Source organism: Salmo salar, chromosome ssa02, assembly GCF_905237065.1.
Source record: "Salmo salar chromosome ssa02, Ssal_v3.1, whole genome shotgun sequence".
Taxonomy (NCBI): domain Eukaryota; kingdom Metazoa; phylum Chordata; class Actinopteri; order Salmoniformes; family Salmonidae; genus Salmo; species Salmo salar.
The window spans coordinates 9773181-9795191 of NC_059443.1; the positions used below are offsets into that span (position 1 = coordinate 9773181).

At 41.0% G+C, this 22011-nt stretch overlaps 1 pseudogene across 1 annotated transcript in view; it reads right to left on the reverse strand.

Annotated features, from left to right (window-relative positions):
• The window catches only part of LOC106598596 (serine/threonine-protein phosphatase 6 regulatory ankyrin repeat subunit A-like), a 43374-nt pseudogene extending 33286 nt beyond the window's left edge, over positions 1-10088 (reverse strand). The window contains exon 1 of the transcript XR_006759751.1: positions 9802-10088. The product of XR_006759751.1 is annotated as a serine/threonine-protein phosphatase 6 regulatory ankyrin repeat subunit A-like (transcript). The remainder of the gene's footprint in view (positions 1-9801) is intronic.
• Between the last annotated feature and the right edge of the window lie 11923 nt (positions 10089-22011).

The window sequence follows — 22011 nt, forward strand, 5'->3', positions numbered from 1 at the left end:
AATTGAGTGACTGTAAATGACTGACATAAGAGAAAACTGCTGATGCACAACCACATTTAGAATTTGCACCTTAAGTATTCTACTATTCAAACACTAAACAGTAAGTTGAGACCCCGACTGAGCCCCCCCCCCAAAAAAAAGTTGAAATAGTTTTTACCCTGACATGTCACAACCCACCATTAACATGTCATACTTTAAAAAGGCTGGACTAGATCATTATTCATTAACTTGTTCACTTTATGCAAAACTGCCTCGCGGCTTCAAAGCAACCATGGGATGAGACCAGTCACATAGCATGTGATGTCACACACTGATTCCTAGAGCTCTATGAAATCTGAGATGATGCACTCCCACAAACTGGGCCAAAGGAGACGTCTTGTTTCTAATGACATAGAACCCTGCCAGGAGGACTATGAACTACGACACTGCAGCACTAATCTGGTTGGGCATGGTTGTATTTAGTTTGCCTATGGCAATCCTTTAGCAGATTGATGTTGCCTACAGGTTAGCAGATCCATCATAACCTCAATATGACTCACCATCATCATTTAAAAAATAAATAAAATAGGATGCATTTCTAGGCTTCCGAATGAGCAAGATCACAGAGCCAAGTCCTGGTACATGATTCTGTTGTCCTATAGCTTGGGCCTTTATCAACATGTTAATATATCGCCGTAGAGAGAGAATTGTAAAGACCTCTCAAAACAATACTACAGAATACACTAATTCAATGTCAACCATGTGATACTAGAGAGCGTTAGAAGAAAATATGGCCATTCACAGCCCTAAACAGGAGGCTGTACTAGCAGGGCATTTCCTGATGTCTATTGAAAACAAGCCTTGAATATCATTTGCTTCAGGCACTCCCCCTCATTCTGCTATTAAAAATGCAGGCTACAATTGAGGTTAGAAGACCCACTGGATACAAACAGTGTAACAAGTAAGCACTTGTGCTACAAGAAATGTTTTGTTTAAAAAGATGTCCGTCGCCCTTCGCAGAGAAAGGCAACGGGACAACTAGCCCTGATCCAGTGTAATAGGTTTTCTAAGCCTCTTCAGCAGCACAACCGACCCTGCAGTGCACCACCACCTCCTACAATCCAGTCTAGTTAATACCGTCACCATGGAGACAGCTCTTTGGCAACTCCTGAGCCTCTCTCATTGGAGTCTGGTCACATGATCATTCATGACAAACACAATGAGGGGATACACGCGCATACATATATGTCGCAAGTATAGCGCGTGTACACACACACACACACACACCTCTGAGACAGACTCTGGCACTCTTGAAAGCACAAAGACTAGCACGCAGGACCCATGTGCAAACACAAAGCCTAGCTACTAGCATTCATGCAGCATATACTGCCGGTGTGATAAAGACAGTCCAGTAATGATAAGAGCAAGCTATTCAGGCTATGATAAGTACAAGTGTGGCACAGTAGAGCCTTTCATTATTCATTCTCCAACTGTCAATAAATCACACATCCACTTTTACCACCCCTCCACCATGACCCCTTTATAAAACTATTCAATAACCCATCAATGGAAAAAATGACATGCCAATATTTTAGTGACCATGGTCTTCTATTCAAAACACCGTGATCATCTAGTCTATGTAAGGCCTTATTGTAAGGCCTTGTATTATCAACAGCAATGGATGAACTACAGCACAGAGTGACACTACTTTTCACATTCATTTAAAACATACCATATATTATACCATCTCAATGAGAGAATATCGAGATGTGTAGAGCAACAGCTCAGGAAAATGATCTTGCATGAATTAGGCCTAGATCTATAAATGAGATGAGGCTGGATAGGGGCAGGCCCAGGGCATACACTGATATAGGAGAGGTAGACTGGAGAGCCTTGTCTGGATCTTTTCAGGTGCAAGTACCAGTTAACCAAAGGCTGCTTCACCTCAACATGTCAGAGTGTGGAGTGGCCACTCTCGTCTCGACCTTCTGGAATCAAAGACTACCGAACAGTCCCTTTACAAGTCAGAATATTGAATAAACTTCATTTGAACTTACTCGGCCTGTTGTCCTCTGATTTTGTCCTTCTGCTTTTTTTAGACAATATCCAGAGGAAAAGTATTATTAAACCGACTACCAATCGCAGGTCTCTGTGTGGCCGTCACAATTTGTATGCTCATCACCTAAGGCATGTGTACAACATTTACGTCATTTAGCGGACGCCTTTACCCAGAGCAATTAGGGCAAAGTGCCCTGCTCAAGGGCACATCAGCAGATTTAATTTTACCTAGTTGGCTCAGGGATTTGAACCAGTGATCTAACCACTAGGCTACCTGCTGCCACAAGACAGAAGTACATGCATGCAATGCATCCATACTAAGCAAACTTGGGCCAGGTGATGTAAATCTCAATGGCAGTACTGGCGCTCTAAAATGTCAGGTAAATAATACATTCCTGGGGATATTTTGTCTCAGGACCAACCACAAAAAGTATAGTAGGTTAAAATGTAATTTTATTCAACATTCTAGCTTGTAAGGGAACTTTCCAAGTTTTTCCAGTGCTTTATTTCAGAATGTATACCAGAAAGCTGGTATCAGTCTGATTTAATAGGCAAAATGCTGCTGTGAATTCAGGATACAAAATTGGGCTAAGTGTAACAACAATTTCGGAGAAAGTGCAGTAGGGAATGTGGGCCTTGTATGATCGAATCCCTAAGGCCTATAGCCAGCCATTTCCTGATAACGAACCATAGTCGCAAGTAACACAATGTAAGGAAACATTGTTCCAAAAAGGCCTATTTGTGTAGTGATGTTGAGGTAGGTGAAACAATACACCATACACAGTGACATTGAATACCAGCTCCACTACCCAGCTCAACATGCTTGCATTCCTTGGCTTCAGTTCAATAGTTGTTGAAAAGTGATGGTGAAGAGTGTCGTCACAGCAGTACTGTGGGCAGTTAGGAGAGCTAGCTAGGGACCTTCAACAATAGTGGCAATCGGATATTATTTAGCTGGTAGCTATTACTATCTAACGCTAGCTATAATACATTGCCTGGGATAGCTAATATTCGATAACTAAACTGGAACTCTGGCATGACCCTTAACGCTTTATTAATCGTGGTTAAGCTAGGTAGCTAACCTACCAGCTTAGACCTGTGTGAAGCTAGCCATAATAGGGATTAGCCACAATAGGGGAATTTGCAGTTTGCCTTCAAAATAAAAGTCTCCCATTGAAAGTGATTCAAACAGAAATAGTTGAATTATGCCATATTTTCACTAAATAATGCTAAACAAGGTCTGAATGTTATAGAAATGTAACAAAAGACTATGTTAACTTGACACGAATCTGTTAATCTCACTCTGGATGTATTAGACTTCAGAATTGCATTGGGTGCATACGTATACGCACTGTACAGCCTAACCTATGGATGTTGCACCCATGAAATTTGGTATCAGCCTAATTGGTGACACTCACATAACACAACTATGCAGAGTTTACACAAATATTAGCGTCTTAGCTCTTATTGTGGGACTCAACACCAGTGCAAAATTAGCCAAATGAAGCATTCAGCCTATTAAACGTACTGAACACTGTTACAGGCTTTGGTTTATCCATTTGTTTTGAGGTTGGACTTTAGCACGTGCATCTCCTTAGCACGTAGGGTGCACCGATTGAATAACGAGGTGACATCAGTACATGTTACACCTGTGCTGGTTTCCATCTCGTTAGTGGGAAGGTGTTTGACTTGTGCTGGCTCAAGTGCTATTTAAGAGCTGCTGGCCCAGTGCTCCAGTTGTCTTGATAGGGTTATAAAATTGGGGGAATCATTTGGAAAGTTGCATAAACACACAGGCTAATAAAATAAAAAATCCATGTACTTTAAGTTGGAAGCATTTGTGGAAAACCCTACATGGGAGATGCTAGATAAATGTACGAAGACTAATCTCCTCGTCATTTCAAAGCATTGTGGCATCTGGCGATCCAAGAGCAGTGGTCGAGGTGTTGATGAGTACTGCTTCGGTGTCGGAGGAGATCCTTCTGGGGGAGAGAGGCTGATGGGGGAGGGGGCTCTGCGGGTGGTAGAGTACATCCCATACACGTGTAACTAAGGGAGTTAGAACTAAAGGTGAAGTTGGAGCAACAACAATTAGAGCTTGAAGAGCAGAGATTGGAGATAGAGCACCGGGAGAGACGGGATGGGCATGCAGCCAGACTAGCACAAGGAAAGGGAACGTGAGTGAGCATGCCATTCGATTAAGAGAGAGATCTGGAAGCACTCCGAATCCAGTCAGGCCATCCTGCACCCTCAGCACAGTTTGATCTTGGTCGGAACAGCTGACTTGGGCCGCCTTTCAAGCAGTTAAAGATGTGCCTTCTCGAAAGGGTTGCTACCTACATTCATGAGCACAAGCAAAGTTTGAAATGTGTTCTACCCTCGTGCTTTGAGTCTCTAGTGACTTGTCAAGGAGTGAAATTACCCTTCAAACAAAGAACCAAGTAGTTATTCCTACACAAAAAAGCAATCCAGAGATGTCACCTCCTACTGCAAGATTTCAGTCTTTTTCTACAGTGCCCAAAGATAAAGATCGGCAGAAAACTGGTTTTTCCATATCCGCCAGTTTGTCATTACTGCTGTGAGAAAGAACACAGAGAATGTGTCCTAAGTTGAAACAGAAAAATTAGACAGAAAAAGCAGTTTCTTCTTGTGGGAGCACTCCAGCCCATGAGGTCTCTGGTTGGGACTGGTGTATCTCCTAAACAAGATTTTGGATCAGATGTGTATGAACCCTTTGTTTCAGACAGGTTCGTGTCTCTGCAGAACCTCTGCAGAGCAGCCGGTGAAGATACTGGGGCAGCCCAGTAGGGTGTTTTGCCTTTGACACTTCAGCAACTGGTTACAGTGTGTTAGTACAAGGCGTGGAGATGGGTTGCTTGGAAGTTCCTTTGTATAATGTGGAACTCGAGTCTGATCTTATTTCAGGTTCTGTTGTCTTGTAGTGAGGCCTAGCCTACCAGTGAAGGGGGTCTCATTAATTTTGGAAAACGATTTGGCTGGAGGGTAGGTCGTGCCAAATCCTGTCATTTGTAAGGAACGCAGAGTTGAGGAACCTGATTGGTTATCAAAAGTACCCGAGCGTGTGCCGTTACACGTGCTATGTCTAAGAAAGTCGCCGGGAGCAAGTCTAGTGTTAAGGATTTCAGCCATCCTACTACCATGGTTGATCTGTCCGAGACATTTATGGGTGATTCTGACTTCAGTAAACCTCCTGAGTTGACCTCTCCTTTAAAAAACCCAAAGGTCAGCTGAAGGAAGAGAGGGTCCCTACAGATGACACTTCAATGTCTAGGAAACAGCTGATTTCAGAACAGAAAAAAGATGTTTCCCTTCTCCCCTCTTTTGCTGAGATGCGCCCAGAGGCAGAGTTCGATGAAGTTGGTCCGGGTTAATTTGACAGAGATGGTTTTCTAATGAGGAATTGACGTTCTCGTGCCACTTCTGGGCAAGACCATTGGTCCAGTGTATCTCAAATTGTCGTTCCACTTACGCTTCGACAAGAGATACTAATGTTGGCTCACGATTAGAGGTCGACCGATTTCAAGTTCATATAACAAATCGGTAAATGGGCATTTTTGGACGCCGATTATGGCCGATTACATTCCAATCCACGAGGAGACTGCGTGGCAGGCTGACCACCTTTTACCCGAGTGCAACATCAAAAGGACCTGGTGGCTGCAAGGAGCCAAGGTAAGTTGCTAGCTTGCATTAACCTTATCTTAACATAATCACTAGTTAACTACACATGGTTGATGATATTACTAGTTTAACTAGCTTGTCCTGCGTTGCATATAATCAATGAGGTGCCTGTTAATTTATCATCGAATCACAGCCTACTTCAACTTCGCCAAAAGGATGATGGTTTAACAAAAACGCAGTCAATACACCAATGTTCGAACCATAACAAAAATGCTTTTCTTAAAATCAATACACAAGTATATATTTTTAAACCTGCATATTTAGTTAAAAGAAATTCATGTTAGCAGGCAATATTAACTAGGGAAATTGTGTCACTTCTCTTGGGTTCAGTGCAAGCAGAGTCTGGGTATATGCAGCAGTTTGGTCCGCCTGGCTCGTTGCAAACTGTGTGAAGACCATTTCTTCCTAACAAAGACAGGTAATAATTACTTTGCCAGAATTTTACATAATTATGACATAACATTGAAGGTCGTGCAATGTAACAGCAACATTTAGACTTAGGGATGCCACCCCTTCTATAAAATACAGAACGGTTCCATATTTCACTGAAAGAATAAACGTTTTGTTTTCAAAATGATTGTTTCTGGATTTGACCATATTAATGACCTAAGGCCCGTATTTCTGTGTGTTTTTTATATTATAATTACGTCTATGATTTGATAGAGCAGTCTGACTGAGCAGTGGTAGGCAGCAGCAGGCTCGTAAGCATTCATTCAAACAGCCCTTTCCTGCATTTGCCAGCAGCTCTTAGCAACGTTTGATGCACAGCGCTGTTTATGATGTTAATGTTGCGACAGTTCGTTTCTGGTAACAGAACAAAATAGTCAGCACATAGTGACTTTGATTTAGCTGTACTTTAATTAATGCAAACACGTGCGTGGTGTATGTGTGGTTCGTATATATACGGTCTCGCTGTTTTACCTCGCAGGGCAAAACAGAGAAGAGGACGTCACATTCTATTGTTCTCTCTTTTATACTGACAGAGATAGTTCCCGCTCAATGCTGGCCTGTCAGAGGGAGGAGGAGCGTGGTTTAAACTTGCTCCTCCTTTCGTCGGCGTGCAGGCTGATCCCAGTGTCGTGACGCACTTCCTGTTGCCGTTTGTAGTTCTTCTTGTCTTCAACAGTTGATTTACTCGTAGTTTATATACTTAATATTGTAGCATAGCTTCCCCGGTATATTATATAAGTTATGCATACAAATAGCCAGTTCAACCCTAACAATGACTTCAAGCCTATCAACTCCCGAGATTAGGCTGGCAATACTATAGTGCCTATAAGAACATCCAATAGTCAAAGGTATATGAAATACAACTGGTATAGAAAGAAATAGTCCTATAATTCCTATAATAACTACAACCTAAAACTTTTTAACTGGGAATATTGAAGACTCATGTTAAAAGGAAGCACCAGCTTTCATATGTTCCCATGTTCTGAGCAAGGAACTTAAACGTTAGCTTTCTTACATGGCACATATTGCACTTTTACTTTCTTCTCCAACACTTTGTTTTTGCATTATTTAAACCAAATTGAACATGTTTCATTTATTTGAGACTAAAATGATTTTATGAATTATATTAAGTTAAAATAAAAGTGTATATTCAGTATTGTTGTAATTGTCATTACAAATACATATACTTAAAAATAAAACGAAAGATATATATATATACAATATTCTGATATACACACACACACACACACACACACACACACACTGCTCAAAAAAATAAAGGGAACACTTAAACAACACAATGTAACTCCAAGTCAAATCACACTTCTGTGAAATCAAACTGTCCACTTAGGAAGCAACACTGATTGACAATAAATTTCACATGCTGTTGTGCAAATGGAATAGACAACAGGTGGAAATTATAGGCAATTAGCAAGACACCCCCAATAAAGGAGTGGTTCTGCAGGTGGGAACCACAGACCACTTCTCAGTTCCTATGCTTCCTGGCTGATGTTTTGGTCACTTTTGAATGCTGGCGGTGCTTTCACTCTAGTGGTAGCATGAGACGGAGTCTACAACCCACACAAGTGGCTCAGGTAGTGCAGCTCATCCAGGATGGAACATCAATGTGAGCTGTGGCAAGAAGGTTTGCTGTGTCTGTCAGCGTAGTGTCCAGAGCATGGAGGCGCTACCAGGAGACAGGCCAGTACATCAGGAGGCGTGGAGGAGGCCGTAGGAGGGCAACAACCCAGCAGCAGGACCGCTACCTCCGCCTTTGTGCAAGGAGAAGCAAGAGGAGCACTGCCAGAGCCCTGCAAAATGACCTCCAGCAGGCCACAAATGTGCATGTGTCTGCGCAAACGGTCAGAACCAGACTCCATGAGGGTGGTATGAGGGCCCGACGTCCACAGGTGGGGGTTGTGCTTACAGCCAAACACCGTGCAGGACGTTTGGCATTTGCCAGAGAACACCAAGATTGGCAAATTCGCCACTGGTGTGTGTCAGCAGTTCCTGCACGAGGAAGGCATTGATGCTATGGACTGGCCCGCCCGTTCCCCAGACCTGAATCCAATTGAGCACATCTGGGACATCATGTCTCGCTCCATCCACCAACACCACGTTGCACCACAGACTGTCCAGGAGTTGGCGGATGCTTTAGTCCAGGTCTGGGAGGAGATCCCTCAGGAGACCATCTGCCACCTCATCAGGAGCATGCCCAGGCTTTGTAGGGAGGTCATAGAGGCACGTGGAGGCCACACACACTACTGAGCCTCATTTTGACTTGTTTTAAGGACATTACATCAAAGTTGGATCAGCCTGTAGTGTGGTGTTCCACTTTAATTTTGAGTGACTCCAAATCCAGACCTCCATGGGTTGATAAATTGGATTTCCATTGATTATTTTTGTGTGATTTTGTTGTCAGCACATTCAACTATGTAAAGAAAAAAGTATTTAATAAGAGTTTCATTCATTCAGATCTAGGATGTGTTATTTTAGTGTTCCCTTTATTTTTTTTAGCAGTATATATATTATTTTACATTTTTATTATAATTTTAGTATTTATTTGTCTTTTTTTAGTTTATTTAAAATCGGCCATTTAATCGGTACCGGATTTTTTGGTCCTCCTATAAATCGGCACCGGCATTGAAAAAATCATAATCGGTCGACCTCTACTCACGATGGTTGTATGGCAGGCCATCTTGGAGACAACAAGACGTATGACCGTATTTTGCATAACTTCTTCTGGTCTGAAACAGGAATACTTTATACATTCTAATTACATTTGGCTCCTTTCACGCCAGGTTCAAAGCCCCGCAATAAGTGCAACGATGCTTATCTCTAGCTTAGGCTGTACAGTCAATATGCATGTCCAATACGTAACATAGGCAGAAAGATTGTGGCTCATTTGCACCGTTTTTTAATCCCACAATAAGGGTTAAGACACTAATACTTGTTCTGTGAGTGTCACCGAGTAGACTGATAACCTATTTCATGGGTGCAACATCCATACATTAGGCTGTACAGTACATATACAGTAGGTATGCCCCCAATGCAATTCTAAACTCGAATACATCCACAGTACAATTAACATATTTTTACTTTGCTCAAATTGTAATTTTGTTGAACTTATATAACATTCCGACCTTATTTAGCATTATCCAAATATGGCATGATTCAATTATTTGTATACATTTGCATCACTTTCAATGGGGGACATTTATTTTGAAGGCGAACAGCAAATTCCACTATTGTGTCTAGCTTCACGCAGATCCAGTTTAGCTGGCTAGCTCGTAAATTGCGTTTCCAGCTAGTTTACCATAGGCATAGCTAGCTACCATATAGCTAAGCTAGCTACATGGGTAACAGTACGCTAATTAGCCAACGTTAGATAAGCGTGTTTACTGATTTACACCAAAACCTATGACCTTGAGTACGCACTTATAGAGTTTAGTTAAACGTTACATCTCGCAAATCCCATCATTTAGCTAGTTAGTTATCCACCATTGCATCAGTGTGGCCCTGCCTGCACATTCTGCTGTTGAGAACGTGCTAGCAATTTCACTAGCTTACTAGCTAACGTTAGCTACCTTCGTTTTGACAAGACGGATCACTTACCTGGTCTCGGATTTTGAGAACCACCATCTTACTAATAGTTTTGCATGAGAACAAGTAAAACTAAAATGGATGTTGGTCGTTATCTGAATGTTTGGCCCAACACTCCAGCTTCTTAGTTGCCAATTACTATGAGGCCTATGTTTTTCAACCTGATAGACTTGAAGGGAAAAACTCCATAACATTACCGCCACCGTGTGTGACCTCCCTAAAAGAAGCAAATTCATTGGCCAAAGAACGACTGGAACAGAGTAACAAGGTTTGTGGTTGGTCACACCATGCTCAGTTGTCGCTAAACGCCAGCAGACCAGTAATACAGCGCACAGTCCTAGAATAACTCGCAAATGACAGGTGGAATTAAATTAGTTGGATTGGGATTAGTAAAACCGTGTTTACATTGGTAGTTTGAAGTGATTCAAATCCTATTTATCTGCATATCCGATTAGAATCTGTTCCTTTCCCTACAGTTTGAACGGCACATGGAATCGGGTATTTCAAGTGGTTTGATGTCAGATACAAATCTGATTGCTGGCCATGTGACTTGTGTCTGAACAATGAAATCGGATGTATTTAACCTCAAGTGGTTTTTAGACTTGGAATATATTGGTGCTTCCAAACTACTCTGTGTTGACAGTTTGAAAATAACACGTGAGGTAGCTGGCTTGTTAAATGTTTACAAACAAATTAGTGAATGTGCTAGAAAGCTAAACAACTAGCTAGTTGACTGCTGTGGCTAGCCAGAATTACGCGCTTTGAAAGGCTTTAAGTGTTCTTACCCTATGATTTTGAACATTCGAAGCAACTGGAAAAACGTCTATGGCAGGCATTGTTGTCACCTTAGCTCGCTACATAACTTCTGAGTGATAGGGAGCACAAGCACTACCACCAATCAGTTTACAGCACTGCACACACCCGTCGAAACTATAACAACAAGCGTAGCCATGTCAGCACATGAGGGTACCGAAAAGATTGCAGTAACTGCAGTTGACTGGAATGTTGGACGCAGTAATTGCCGAATAGACTGCTAAATTACTGCAGTAAAAAAAACGTATTTTGGACGCAGTATTTGCAGCAGTTATACTGTAATCTTTTTTTAAGGGTATACGTGGCAGGCTTTTGGTAGCCGCGAAGAATATACTCCTACCTCTTACTGCTTCTAGGACCCGTTTAAATTCAGACACTATTTTATCACCAATCATGTTTTAGCCTTCTGGTATTATTTTCATTCAAATACTGCACAAGTCAAATTAAACATTTAGCCACTAGATGTCGGTAAAGCTAAAGTTAAAGACTTACTCCTCAGAACTAACAGTAATTGGTGTAAAGCAGGGGTTCTCAAAGTGGGGGTCTGCGGAGGTACTGCAGGTCAGGTATGCCCCCAGGTAAAGCAAGTCTTTAAAACATATATTGTTATTTATTTTTCATGAATATTTCTAACAACAACAGATTAAATGAATTTAGGCCATGCAATCCGTTGAATAAACGTTGTTGGTGTAATAAAATACAATACAATGTAATATTTTAAATCTAAAATGTATGGATATTGATATCCACAGTGCTCCACCAATTATACATTTTTCTACATAACACTTCTTGTATTCCCCAGAAATTATTATAATTTGTTAAAGTTAAAGCTAGAATCCTTAGTTAATACATACAAACATGTTTCCAGTGATTGTTGAAGAATCTAACTTATAAATGCTCAGGAGCTTAGTTCAACTGTAGTACCCCATCAGAACCTAAAATGTAAGCTTGTTTTACTCCAATGTTTGTAAACAATATAAATGTAAACAGTGTATAGCCTCAAAACATGGTTTAAACTATCATTTTGATATCATGGATGGTAAGTCCTTGCATCCATAGCTCTGTCTATGAATTTGAGATTGGTTAAATTTCTCCAGGCCCGTCCCTCAGCTTTTTACTGAAACAGAGGCGTGAGGAATTGCAGGAAATTAGCTTGAAACCTGCAGAATTCTCTCTCCATGCCAAGAGGTGGACTTTTAAAATGTTCCTTCCCAGAGCCTGAGACTTGGTTCGTCCGGCCATGCACTGCCGAAGTCAAAGTAAAATGCCTTGTTTGCTATACAGATCAAATCAAATGTTATTTGTCACATGCTTGGTAAACAACTAGTGCAGACTAACAGTGAAATGCTTGCTTACGGCCGTTCCCAACAACACAAAGAGAAAACATAGATAAATAGGAAATGTATAACATGGCAATGAGTAGTGATAACTTGACTATATGAACAGGATACCAGTACGGAGTACAAGGTTAGGTAAATATGTACATATACAGTTGAAGTCGGAAGTTTACATACACTTAGGTTGGAGTCATTAAAACTAGTTTTTCAACCACTCCACAAATTTCTTGTTAACAAACTATAGTTTTGGCAAGTCGGTTAGGACATCAACTTTGTGCATGACATGAGTAATTTTTCCAACAATTGTTTACAGACGGATTATTTCACGTATAATTTACTGTATCACAATTCCAGTGGGTCAGAAGTTTACATACACTAAGTTGACTGTGCCTTTAAACTGCATGGAAAATTCCAGAAAATGATGTCATGGCTTTAGAAGCTTCTGATAGACTAATTGACATAATTTGAGTCAATTGGAGGTGTACCTGTGGATGTATTTCAAGGCCTACCTTCAAACTCAGTGCCTCTTTGCTTGACATCATGGGAAAATCAAAAGAAATCAGCCAAGATCTCAGAAAAAAATTGTAGACCTCCACAAGTCTGGTTCATCCTTGGGAGCAATTTCCAAATGCCTGAAGGTACCACGTTCATCTGTATAAACAATGGTACGCAAGTATAAACACCATGGGACCATGCAGCCATCATACCGCTCAGTAAGGGAACACCCCCTCCAAATGGACAAAAATGAATGGGAACATATTGGCACTGTACGAATCATACACCCAATGGACAATACCACCCAATTTGGTCCATATTCATCCAAATCATATTGCAAATTTCATATGGCAAATGTCACACCCCAAAAATCCTATAGATGGCGAGCGCGCTCCACCGTGGATTTTCTTATTGCAAATGTAACACAAGTCAAGACCCAAGAGTCGTTTTTTCTAAAACTTATCACCCCCTTAACCCCTGGTCGGGCTCGACATCCAGCGAAAAATCCTATCGCCATTAGCATAACAATTTTTTTAAATATTTTTTTTTAATATAGGACTATGTTATATCGTTTTATAGATACACCTCTCCTGAATCGAACCACGTTGTCCGATATCAAAAAGGCTTTACAGCAAAAGCAAAACATTAGATTATGTTAGAGGAGTATATCGTAAAAGTAGCCACATAGCCATTTTCCGACCAACCACATGCATCACAAATAACCAAAAAACAGCTAAATGCAGCACTAACCTTTGACAATCTTCATCAGATGACACTCCTAGGACATCATGTTACACAATACATGCATTCTTTTGTTCGATAAAGTTCATATTTATATATAAAAACAGCATTTTACATCGGCGCGTGACGTTGACTAACTATTTTCCCTCAAATGCATCCGGTGAAACAGCGCTACAATTTACTAAATTACTATTCGAAAACATTTTTAAAATGTAATATTGTCATTCTAAGATTTATAGATGAATACCTCTTGAAAGCACCTGTAATGCCAGATTTAAAAATAACTTTACTGGGTAATCACACTTTGCGATACTCAGAAAAATAGGCTACCGTTACAGGTCAGCGCCATCTCGGAACAATCGCATATCAAATCTACTCTTGTATACTATTGTCAATAATCCCTTACCTTTGATTATCTTCATCAGAAAGCACTTCCAGGAATCCCAGATCCACAACAAATGTATTTTCGTTCAAAAAAGTTAATCCTTTACGTCCCAATAGCTTGTTCTTGTTAGCGCGTTCTGAAGGCTGCTCCAAAACTTCCGTCGGCCGCGGGACTCCTCTTTCAATAAAATGCATTTTCTTTTTATTTAGGTTTGTTCAAACATGTCAAACGTTGTATAACATAAATCTTTAGGGCCTTTTTCAACCAGAGCTCCAATAAGATTCAAGGGGGACGATTGCGTTGTCAAAATGTTTCGAAAGGGGAGGGTAGCCAGGGGCACCGGCGTCATAATGGTGATGGCCCTCCTCATGTGACCACTTTCCACAGCGTCTCATTCAGTCAGTTTTCACAGTAGGAGACTCAAACCACTTTATAAAGACTGGGGACATCTAGTGGAAGCAATAGGAAGTGCTCAATGAACCATTGCTCATGGTGTGATTTATAGGCAAAGTGATGAAGTTGAGTTCGCAATTCAGAATTCCACATCCTGTTACGATCGGTCTCGGGGTTTTGACTGCCATATGAGTTCTGTTATACACACAGACACCATTCAAACAGTTTTAGAAACTTTAGGGTGTTTTCTATCCACAAGTATTAATTATATGCATATCCTAGCTTCTGAGTTTGAGTAGAAGGCCGTTTAAAATGGGCATGAATTCTTTTCAAAAATCGCTGTAGCGCCCCCTATCCTAGGCGACCGTCAAGAGGTTAAAAAAGTGATTTAGGGCCGTTTTTCGAAATTCTTTTGATTTTTTGGTCAATTACACATGTATAAGAGCTGTATGAACATACTTTTGACATATTATATTGACATAATTTTTTGGGTTGTTTTTGCTTGTACATAAGGCATATGTTTTGTCCATTTGCAATATGATTTCATAGGAAGTCAAAAGTGACTTTTTTTCTTTTTTTTGCCAAATGCCACTAGAAATGTCCAAATGAAATGTCCAATTATTTTTTGGTCAATTATACATGTATGAAACTATTGAATGTGCCAAGTTAGGATGTTTGTCCATTTGCCATGTACGATCATAGGAAGTCGGTTTCCAAACCCAAAAGTCAGTGAACCATGTCCAAATGGCATTTATACTGCCCAAATGATATATAGCCCTATGTTAAGCCATGAATCAACCTAGATGGTCTATTTGTCATGTATGATGAGGGAGAAGTGGGACTCTGTTGTTTTCTAACGATGTTTTGAAAAACGTCCAAAATGACCATTACCATCACGAATTTGACATGCTCAAAAATACTGCAGAAATGCATAATTGACTGGCCCGATGAACTCGGGATGGCCAGGCGGTGACTCTGGTTCCTCTCCATCGCTCGTCACCCAGCAAGTCAGCGTCCATCAGTCAATTAGATGTCATTCTGACACCAAACTGATACCATCTGACACCAAATCCACTTTTTCCAACTCGTTTAGAAGTCAACTATCACATATATCAGAGCAGGCCCATAATTCACAGCGCCTTCAGTTTAAACCATAAGAAAACATAAAACACGTGAGTTACGTTCTAGCTGCGGGTCAAGCTCTGACATTATGTGTAGGTCTATGTGAGGCGACCCCGAATCCCAAGTTTCGGCTTGATTCGGTGCCTGAGCAACGACCTTAATTGGTGCTGAAAATCCACTTTTTCCGGGCATTGCTATGGGGTCCTTGAATGAGCTATCGGACAGAAACGTTGGGCTCCGTCTCTATGGGCCAAGGTGGTTTCAATGCACCTAGTCTTGCAACTCTGGGACATTTCTAAATGTCGCCATTTTCGTGATGGTCAAAATGAATTGAACATATTGCAAATGTACGAGGCTGTTTCTCGGTCTGAGAACCTTCTAGAGCCACATAACTCACCGTGCACTATCGAGGTTTCTAAAGTTTCAGAGCTCTAGGTCTGATGGTTCTTTGATCGTTCGAACAAAGGTAACTATTGTAGGCACTGTATGTCTCTAAGTCCCACACTGTGTCACCATGTCCTAGCTGTGTTAAAGACAGGTTAAAGACAAGACTCTCCTTTATCTAACCACACTGTCCGATTTCAAAAAGGCTTTACAGCGAAAGCAAAACATTAGATTATGTCAGCAGAGTACCCAGCCAGAAATAATCAGACACCCATTTTTCAAGCTAGAATATAATGTCACAAAAAACAAAACCACAGCTAAATGCAGCACTAACCTTTGATGATCTTCATCAGATGACAACCCTAGGACATTATGTTATACAATACATGCATGTTTTGTTCAATCAAGTTCATATTTATATCAAAAACCAGCTTTTTACATTAGCATGTGACGTTCAGAACTAGCATTCCCACCGAACACTTCCGGTGAATTTACTAAATTACTCACGATAAACATTCACAAAAAACATAACAATTATTTTAAGAATTATAGATACAGAACTCCTTTGTGCAATCGAGGTGTCCGATTTTAAAATAGCTTTTCGGTGAAAGCACATTTTGCAATATTCTGAGTACATAGCCCGGCATCACAGGGCTAGCTATTTAGACCCCCAGCAAGTTTAGCCTTCACCAAACTCCGATTTACTATTAGAAAAGTTTGATTACCTTTGGTGTTCTTCGTCAGAATGCACTCCCAGGACTGCTACTTCAATAACAAATGTTGGTTTGGTTCAAAATAATCCATAGTTATATCCAAATAGCGGTTTTTGTTCGTTCGTTCAAGACACTATCCGAAAGGCGTTTCGTGTGAAGCGGTCAAATTAGCGCTCTATTTTAATTTTTGACCTTTAATCCCATAAAAATGGCCTTAACTCAACAAGCGTTGAGGCCTCGACTCCATCTTGTTCGGGGCCAACTGCCCATTATGCCAACCCTATGCTCGCCAAGTTTCGTCTTCGAAGTCTTTTCCGTTTAGGAGAAAAGGCCACGTCGTGATTGGTGACGTTTCTTACATTTGCAATATGATTCCATGTGCCCTCCATTCGCCCTCTGCTGTTATTTTCCGGGACTGGTGAAAAATGACCAAAATTTGAACATTTTATTAAACGCAAACCGAACGTCCGAGAGACTTCGTTTCATGACTTCCCGGAAGATACGGCCCCGGTGCACGGCCGGCGCCGTCTGCGAATTTTACAAACGTTCGTGGACGTCTAGTAAGGGACCGTACATTTGCAATATGGACTTCCTCATCAGTCATACAGCAAATGCCGAAATGTTCCCTTCATGTATGGAAGGAGACGTGTTCTGTCTCCTAGAGATGAACGTACTTTGGTGCAAAAAGTGCAAATCAATCCCAGAACAACAGCAAAGGACCTTGTGAAGATGCTGGAGGAAACAGGTACAAAAGTATCTATATCCACAGTAAAATGAGTCCTATGTCAGCAAGGAAGAAGCCAGTGCTCCAAAACCGCCATAAAAAAGCCAGACTGCGGTTTGCAACTGCACATGGGGACAAAGATCAAACTTTTTGGAGAAATGTCCTCTGGTCTGATGAAACAAAAATATTACTTTTTGGCCATAATGACCATCGTTATGTTTGGAGGAAAAAGGGGGAGGCTTGCAAGCCGAAGAACACCATCCCAACTGTGAAGCACGGGGGTGGCAGCATCATGTTGTGGGGGTGCTTTTCTGCAGGAGGGACTGGTGCACTTCACAAAATAGATGGCATCATGAGGCAGGAAAACTGTGTGGATATATTGAAGCAACATCTCAAGACATCAGTCAGGAAGTTAAAGCTTGGTCGCAAATGGGTCTTCCAAATGGACAATGACCCCAAGCATACTTCCAAAGTTGTGGCAAAATGGCTTAAGGACAACAAAGTCAAGGTATTGGAGTGGCCATTACAAAGCCCTGACCTCAATCCTGTAGAAAATTTGTGGGCAGAACTGAAAAAACGTGTGCGAGCAAGGAGGCCTACAAACCTGACTCAGTTACACCAGCTCTGCCAGGAGGAATGGGCCAAAATTCATCCAACTTATTGTGGGAAGCTTGTGGAAGGCTACCCAAAACATTTGACCCAAGTTAAACAATCTTAAGGCAATGCTACCAAATACTAATTGAGTGTATGTTAACTTCTGACCCACTGGGAATGTGATGAAAGAAATAAAAGCTGACATAAATCATTATCTCTACTATTATTCTGACATTTCACATTCTTAAAATAAAGTGGTGATCCTAACTGACCTAAGACAGGGAATATTGACTAGAATTAAATGTCAGAAATTGTGAAAATCTGAGTTTAAATGTATTTGTTTAAGGTGTATGTAAACTTCCGACTTCAACTGTAGGTCGGGATAAAGTGACTAGGCAACAGGATAGACAATAAACAGTAACAGCAGCGCATCTCACTCGAGTTAAGAGGGGGTACCTGATAAATTTGCTATCACAAAAAGAGTCCCCTGCCCCCAAAGTTTTGAGAAACCTTGGTGTAAAGTACTGTAAAGTGGTTCCCCCTTCTCCTCTCCTAGTCATCTCCACTTGTTTGGAAGTGCAAGGTACAGTATGTCTGTGAAAGCCATACTGAAAATGTATGAATTTTCTTTCACCTAAATGTAGTTTTTTAATCAGCTGAAAGACACGTTGTCACTGCTTTGAAAGGCAGAAGTAATAAACAGAGTGTCTCATATCCAGTGTTCAATTATTTGGATATCCAACCCCATCCATGCTAATTATCTACACCGAAGAAAAATATAAATGCAACATGCAAACAATTTCAAACATTTTACTGAATAACAGTTCATATAACTGTTTTTATAAGCATTTTGCTACACCCGCAATAACATCTGCTAAACACGTGTTGGTGACCAATAAAATGTGATTATAATGAAAATCTGCCAATTGAAGTAAATTTATTAGGCCATAATCTATGGATTTCACATGACTGGAAATAGAGGTATGCATCTGTTGGTCACAGATACCTTAAAAAAAGGTAGGGGTGTGGATCAGAAAACCAGTCAGTATCTGATGCGACCACCATTTGCCTCATGCAGTGTGACACAACTCCTTTGTATAAAGTTAATCAGGCTGTTGATTGTGGCCTGTGGAATGTTGTCCCACTCCTCTTCAATGGCTGTGCGAAGTTGTTGGATATATGAGGTGATGGCTGCGGAAGAATCGCACGACAATGGGCCTCAGGATCTTGTCACGGTATCTCTGTGCATTCAAATTTTCATAGATAAAATACAATTGTGTTTGTTTTCCGAAGCTTATGCCTGCCCATACCATAAAACCCACCACCACAGGGCACTCTGTTCACAACGTTGACATCAGCAAACCGCTCGCCCACACGACGCCATACATGCTGTCTGCCATCTGCCCTGTACAGTTGAAACCGGGATTCATCCGTGAAAAGCACACTTCTCCAGCGTCCCAGTTGCCATCGAAGGTGAGCATTTGCTCATTGAAGTCAGTTACAATACCAAACTGCAGTCAGGTCAAGACCCTGGTGAGGATGACGAGAACACCGATGAAATTCCCTGAGACGGTTTCTGACCGTTTGTGCAGAAATTCTTTAGTTTTGCAAAACCACAGTTTCATCAGCTATGCGGGTGGCTGGTCTCAGACCATCCCGCAGGTGAAGAAGCCGGATGTGGAGGTCCTGGGCTGGCGTGGTGTCACGGCTGTCATATGAAAGAGACCAAGGCGCAGCGTACGTATCGTTCCACATCTTTATTTCTATGTGAAACTATGCAAGACAGACAATAAACTATAAACAAAAACAACAAACCGTGACGAAGACGTGCTACATGCATAAACTCTAAATAATCTCCCACAAACACTAGTGGGAAAACAACAACTTAAATATGATCCCCAATTAGAGACAATGATGACCAGCTGCCTCTAATTGGGAATCATCTGAAAACCCCAACCTAGAAAAAATAACATAGAACACAACATAGAAAATGTAAACTAGACAAAAACCCCAACATAGAAAAAAGAACCTAGAACACAACATAGAAAATGTAAACTAGACAAAAAACCCAACACAGAAAAAAGAAACTAGAACTAAACATATAAATAAATAAACTAGACAAAACCCCACAGTCACGCCCTGACCTACTCTACCATAGAAAAATACGAGCTCTCTATGGTCAGGACGTGACACGTGGTTACACGTGGTCTGCGGTTGTGATGCCGGGTTGGTCTTACTGCCAAATTCTCTAAAACGACGTTGGAGGTGGCTTATGGTAGAGAAATTAAATTCCAATGATCTGGCAACAACTCAAGTGGACCTTCCTGCAGTCAGCATGCCAATTACACGCTCCCTCAAAACTTGAGACATCTGTGGCATTGTGCGTGTGAAAAAAAGGCTGATTTTAGATTGGTCTTTTATTGTCCCCAGCCCACAAGGTGCACCTGTGTAATGATCATGCTGTTTAGTCAGCTTCTTGATATAACACATCTGTCAGGTGGATGGATTATCTTGGAAAATAAGAAATGCTCACTAACAGGGATGTAAACAAATTTGTGCACACATTTTCAGTATACTTTCTCTGCCTTTGCATATTGAAAATGTCAATGACTGTAAGAGGAATGTGTCTAAAAGGAAGAACCCATAGAAGTGGAATGCATTGATTCTATTTCTATGTAAGAACCACTAAGGCGATGCAGAGAGAAGCCAGGAGTGTCCTCGGTAATGTTGTTTGATAATGTTTTGAGACAACATGTCTGAGTGTCCTCGGTAATGTTGTTTGATAATGTTTTGAGACAACATGTCTGAGTGTCCTCGGTAATGTTGTTTGATAATGTTTTGAGACAACATGTCTGAGTGTCCTCGGTAATGTTGTTTGATAATGTTTTGAGACAACATGTCTGAGTGTCCTCGGTAATGTTGTTTGATAATGTTTTGAGACAACATGTCTGAGTGTCCTCAGTAATGTTGTTTGATAATGTTTTCAGACGTGTCTGAGTCTCCTCAGTGATATTGTTCGCTCTGAAAGTTCTCTCAGTAATGGTGTTTAATCACGTTAAAGGGATATTTCAATATTTTGGCAATGAGGCCCTTTACTTCCCCACAATCAGATGAACATTTTTATCCCTCTGTATGCATTTTGAAGGAAGTTGCTAACTAGCTCTCTCGCAAAACTACCTATAACTTCCTTAATACTGGATGCAGAGACATAAAAATGGCATCCACGAGTTCATCTGATTATGGAGAAGTAGATAAAGGGCCTCCTTGACAAAATCCCAAACATGTCTGAGAGTGTCCTCAGTGATGGTGTTTAATAATGTTTGCTCTGAGAGTGTCCTCAGTGATGGTGTTTGATAATGTTTGCTCTGAGAGTGTCCTCAGTGATGGTGTTTGATAATGTTTGCTCTGAGAGTGTCCTCAGTGATGGTGTTTGATAATGTTTGCTCTGAGAGTGTCCTCAGTGATGGTGTTTGATAATGTTTGCTCTGAGAGTGTCCTCAGTGATGGTGTTTGATAATGTTTGCTCTGAGAGTGTCCTCAGTGATGGTGTTTGATAATGTTTGCTCTGAGAGTGTCCTCAGTGATGGTGTTTGATAATGTTTGCTCTGAGAGTGTCCTCAGTGATGGTGTTTGATAATGTTTGCTCTGAGAGTGTCCTCAGTGATGGTGTTTGATAATGTTTGCTCTGAGAGTGTCCTCAGTGATGGTGTTTGATAATGTTTGCTCTGAGAGTGTCCTCAGTGATGGTGTTTGTTAATGTTTTCTCTGAGAGTGTCCTCAGTGATGGTGTTTGATAATGTTTGCTCTGAGAGTGTCCTCAGTGATGGTGTTTGTTAATGTTTGCTCTGAGAGTGTCCTCAGTGATGGTGTTTGATAATGTTTGCTCTGAGAGTGTCCTCAGTGATGGTGTTTGATAATGTTTGCTCTGAGAGTGTCCTCAGTGATGGTGTTTGATAATGTTTGCTCTGAGAGTGTCCTCAGTGATGGTGTTTGATAATGTTTGCTCTGAGAGTGTCCTCAGTGATGGTGTTTGTTAATGGTTGCTCTGAGAGTGTCCTCAGTGATGGTGTTTGTTAATGTTTGCTTTGAGTGTCCTCAGTGATGGTGTTTGTTAATGGTTGCTCTGAGAGTGTCCTCAGTGATGGTGTTTGTTAATGTTTTCTCTGAGAGTGTCCTCAGTGATGGTGTTTGTTAATGTTTGCTTTGAGTGTCCTCAGTGATGGTGTTTGTTAATGTTTTCTCTGAGAGTGTCCTCAGTGATGGTGTTTGTTAATGTTTTCTCTGAGAGTGTCCTCAGTGATGGTGTTTGTTAATGTTTTCTCTGAGAGTGTCCTCAGTGGTGGTGTTTGTTAATGTTTGCTTTGAGAGTGTCCTCAGTGATGTTGTTTAATAATGTTTACTCTGAGAGCACACATCCCATCAGTCATCACGCACCTCTGGCTTCAAGACATTGAATTACATTTTCATTCAGAGAAAGAGAGGGAGAGAGAAGAGAGAGGGAGAGAGACAGAGAGAGAGAAA